The sequence below is a fragment of the Penaeus japonicus genome, unplaced genomic scaffold (genome assembly GCF_977035675.1).
Source record: "Penaeus japonicus unplaced genomic scaffold, GWHDUDI00000001_assembly GWHDUDI00000037, whole genome shotgun sequence".
Lineage (NCBI taxonomy): Eukaryota > Metazoa > Arthropoda > Malacostraca > Decapoda > Penaeidae > Penaeus > Penaeus japonicus.
The window spans coordinates 5,505,597-5,510,596 of record NW_028234439.1 but is presented as its reverse complement, the minus strand read 5'-3'; the positions used below and the strand labels follow the sequence as shown (position 1 = coordinate 5,510,596).

Below are 5,000 nucleotides of genomic sequence, written 5' to 3'. Positions count from 1 at the left end.
CGGAACGGGAGTGCTTTTTGTCTTGCTTGCATAGTTTGGTGTTGCGTAATTGAGTGGCTGGAGTCTGATAGGATAGTGAAATCCAGTCGTGGTGACGGAATGGTGATAGACATGAAATCAAAGCGTTTGGGGAAGTTGAGAATAAGAGAATCCTTCTATGTGATTGGAGGTAGGTCAGGTAGGGTATGGCAAGGGTTAGGAGGGAGAAGGGTAGGCCAAGGGTAGAAGGGTAGGCAGGAGGAGGCGTTTGATTATTCAGAAATAGGAATTGGGGAAAAAAAAAGTTAATTAACTACCTGCAGACCTAATTGTGGTGAAGTCCTATTTCTAATCCTGTGTCGTCTTCACTACTTGCCTTCTTCGTATTTCCTCCTTTTTCCCTGAGTCTCGTTTTATTTTTCCCTGAAGAGAGAGTGGGAATGCGTGAGACAAGAGAAAAGAAGACAATTTTGAGAGAGAGGGGAAGAGGAAGAGGGGGAAGGAGGGAGGAGGAAGGAGGGAGGGAGGGATGATTGACTTATGACTTATATTTCCCAAACAATTTGATGGCCAAGAATCTAACTGCTTCCCAGATGTGCAATTGTGTGTGTGTGTGTTTTGTAACGTGTTAAGTAAAAATAAAATAAATATAGATTATTTTTTTTAATGTTGATTCCGAATAGTCACATTTGATTTGAAGGTCGCTCTCGGCCGAACAGGATGTATATCCTACCTGGAAGTGGTTTCATATCATTATCATTGTTGTTTTATGCACGCGCACTACACAAGCTTTGTGTGTGTGTGTGAGAGAGAGAGAGAGGGAGAACGTGTTCTAAAAAGTATGCTTATTATGTATGTGTGAAATAGAAATGGCTTTATTGATATGGATGAAGGGAATGAGCATGTTGAGTGTTAAGAAATTGAATGGATTTACTCTCCTAGATGGTTGTGGCTAATTGCATCGCTTTGCAGAACGGGAGAGCACCGCTTTGCCCGGCCTTTTAATTATGGGGCAGAGGTGCTTATGCAACAGGGGTTATGCTTGTGTCGGCTACTGGGCTTACGCTTGCCTGTCAAATACGCACATACTCACACGCCCGCGCTCGCCCACACACACACACACACACACACACACACACACACACACACACACACACACACACACACACACACACACACACACACACACACACACACACACACATACACAAATAGATACACACATACTCAGAGAAGAGGAAGGAGGAAGGAGGGATAGAGGGGTGGGTTAAGGGAGAGAAGGAGAGGAAATGAGAGGAGGGAGCAATTAAAAGAACGCACAACACAAAAGACCGCGGCAATCACTGGAGAAAAGGGTGGAAGAGACGGATAAAAAGGAAAGGGTTACGAAACAGACCTCAGGTGTGGATGTTTCGCTCAGGGAGTACTCTGGTATTGTTGTTGTTCATTCATTTATTCTTTCTTCTTTTCTTTTTTTCTCTCTTTCTTTTATTTTCTTGCAATTGGGTTGCTCTTGGGCTTGGGATAGCCAAGGAGTTGAAGGAAATATACTAAGAGCAATGGAATGGTTTGCTGTTCGGTATTACCTTGTGTGTGTGTGTGTGTGTGTGTGTGTGTTTGTTGCGTGTTGTGTGTGTGTTTGTTGCGTGTTGTGTGTGTGTGATGGTGAATGTAAGTGTGAGTGAGCTAGGGAGAATTTTATACACGCACTCTAAGAAGCACAATAGTTTTCGTGCTTCTCTCCCCCTCCCCTCCCCACTCTCCCCTCTACCCACCCTCTCCTGTGGTCAGCATAACCTTGACAGCTTGTGTGTGTGTGTGTGTGTGTGAGTGAGTGTGTGTGTGGGGGGGGAGGGGGGGGAGAGACTACCTAGTTCAAGTTGCATCAGTGGAGACGACAGGCCAGTGGGACGGCGCTTTGGGTCCGCGGGGCCTGGCGTGGGGGTCGATTTCTCTTCTCTCTTCTTTTATGTGCTGCCTCTCTCTCTCTCTCTCTCTCTCTCTCTCTCTCTCTCTCTCTCTCTCTCTCTCTCTCTCTCTCTCTCCTCTCTCTCTCTCTCTCTCTCTCCTCTCCTCTCTCCTCCCTCTCTCTCTCTCCTCTCTCTCTCCTCACTCTCTCTCTTTCCTCTCTCTCTTCTCTCTCTCTCTCCTCACTCTCTCTCTCTCCTCTCTCTCTCTCTCCTCTCTCCTCTCTCTCTCTCTCCTCTCTCTCCTCCCTTCCTCCCTCTTTCTCCCCCTCTCCCCTCCTCTCCCTCTCTCCCTACCTCCCCCTTCCCCTCCCCCTCCCCCTCTCCATCTCTACATTACTCATTTTAACAAGACAGAACTAGCAATCCATATCCAATTGTTTAGTTCTGTTACAAGCTTCGTTTAAAAGATAATGTTGAGAATATGCGTCGAGTGGAGGCAGTGGAGGGGGGGGGGCTGATAGGTCTATGGTGATGTGGGGGTGCAAGAAGGGGGGGGGGGTTGAGGGGGGAAGAGGGGGTTGACAAGGTGACAAGGAAGTGTTGTTGTAGAGATTTGCCTCGATGAGGAAGGGGTAAGGGAGACGAAGGGTGCATGTTTAATATCTTGGGGTTTGTTTGTGCTTATATTTATGGGTTGTAGATAGATAAATAGATAGAGACTCTATCTGCATATCTCTCTCTCACACGCACACGCAAACTCACTTACTCACTCACTCACTCACTCACTCACTCAGACTAATGACAACGACCACTCGTTCGTCTCTTTCTTCTTTAAGAACATGTCGTAGACTTGATTGCTCGGATATTGATAGGCCGTTGCCATGGGAACACAGCCGAATAGATGGGGAAAGGTCACGAGCAAAAGTGTCATAAGGGGACGGAAGGGAAGGGGGGGGGGGCGTCGGGAGGGGAGGGGGGAGAAGCGATGGCAAGGGAGGTGTTCAGATAAGATAATAGATATCTGCGGCGTGTATATATTTTTTGCGTGTACGAATTAGCTGAAACACTAGTTCGTGGTGGTTAGGAGGTCGGACTTGGTTGGGGGGGAGGGGGAAGTTTATCAGAATCGATTTTGGTTTTGTTTGTTATTGCACAATTGATAACGATTCTAGGTCAGTTATGCAATAGGTCGCTCGTTTTGTATGTTCGTAATTGCCAAACACACACACACGGGAGGGCCATATACACATATATTCCTGTGTGTGTGTGTTTGTTTGTTTGATTACTTATATATTTATTTACGTTCACTGTAGGAGGAAAAAGAAGACAAGCCACAGAAACCAATTTGCTAATGTCCCAAGATCTCACTTTCGACATGGTCATGAAACACCGGGGAAGGAGCCCGCCTACCCGATTTCCCATGCACTACCATGCACCCAGATCTCGGTAGTCGTATCGTGCGTGCATGTGAACTGTGGTAGTCATTCGTTCGTGCCTGCGTGCGTGCATCCCTTTGGTTGGAAGAGATGCCTTAGGAACCGGTTCCAAGTCCGGCGTGTTGGTGGCTAGCCTTGACTTTGTAGTTCTGTGTACCCCAGGTGCAAACACGCCCCCCTCCCCCACCCCCCACCCCCCATCCTAACCCTCACACCCCAACTTCTCCCTTGCCTCCTTATAGTCCCTCCTCCCCTACCTACCCTCTATCCCCCCTCCCACCTTCCCTCCCTCCCTCCCCCCATCTCGTGCCCCTCCCTTTCCCCCTGCGTGTTCCGCCTACCCGTACCCACATCGCCAGGCCCTGTGGTACTTGGCATTGGGTCATATGACAGATTGCGTGCCTACCCGCCTTGGCACTCTGTCGCCATCTCCCTTAGACACCCTTGGCACTAGAGGATTTTTTTATTAGTCTTTGTGCGAGGCGACTTACTTACTGAAAAGTCTTAGTATTATTGTTGTTATTTTTACTACTATTTTAGTTTGAACCAGTTGTTTAGTGCAAGGAATTAACTGAGTACGAAAAAACTGTGCATATTGTATATATATATATATATATATATATATATATATATATATATATACACACACACACACACACACACACACACACACACACACACACACACACACACACACACACACACACACACACACACACACACACACACACACACACACATACACAATATGCCCAACTTTTTCGTACTCAGTTAATAAATTCCTTGCACTAAACAATAGGTTCAAACTAAAATAGAAGTAAAAATTATGGCAGATTTCCAATACCCCCCTTCTTCTCCCCCCACCTTTAATATGTATGCAACGTTCATTGCACCCCCCCCCCACCCCGCCCCCCAATTCTTGCTTGTGCAGTACCCTCAATTTACTTCTTTAGCTAGTTGATCTTGCACTGCAATCGTCCATGCCTTTGGGAACTTTTAATCACCTTTATATATTTTTTTTTATTCTATTACTGTTGTTGTTGTTATCATTATTATTATTGTTGTTGTTGTTTTATTATTATGATTATGATTTAGAACTCTTACTTCCTCGTCCTCCTCTTGTTCTACCTCCTCCTCGCGTTGCAACAAAATGCAAGATGCAGCACCTATTCATCGTATCGCATTCAACGGCGATGATGATGATGATGATGACGATGACGGTGCTTCTTGCCCTCGAGACCTTGACTTCCTCTTACGCCTGCTGGGAATTGTTTTGTCTTGTTTGGCCTACGGTCTCGCGTCGAATGCTGATTGGAAGGGGGGGGCTAGGGGGGTGATGGCACAGGTGTCTCGTTGCAGTCATTTTTGTTGGTTGCTATTTCGTTCTCTTGCTGTTGAGATTATTTTATATATCTCTTTTTTTTTCTCTCTCTCTCTTCTCTCCTCTCTCTCTCTCTCTCTCTCTCTCTCTCTCTCTCTCTCTCTCTCTCTCTCTCTCTCTCTTCTCTCTCTCTCTCTCTCCTCTCTCTCTCTCTTCTCTCTCTCTCTCTCTCTCTCTCTCTCTCTCTCTCTCTCTCTCTCTCTCTCTCTCTCTCTCTCTCTCTCTCTCTCTCTCTCTCTCTCTCTCTCTCTCTTTTCTCTCTTCCCTCCCTCCTTCTCCTCCTCCTTCCTTCCT

General features: G+C 46.5%; 1 protein-coding gene across 5 annotated transcripts in view; it reads left to right on the top strand.

Moving 5' to 3' along the window:
- LOC122260170 (cyclin G) overlaps window positions 1-5,000 on the top strand; it is a 158,996-nt gene that overhangs the window by 16,361 nt on the left and 137,635 nt on the right. The gene's annotated exons all lie outside the window — the stretch shown is intronic.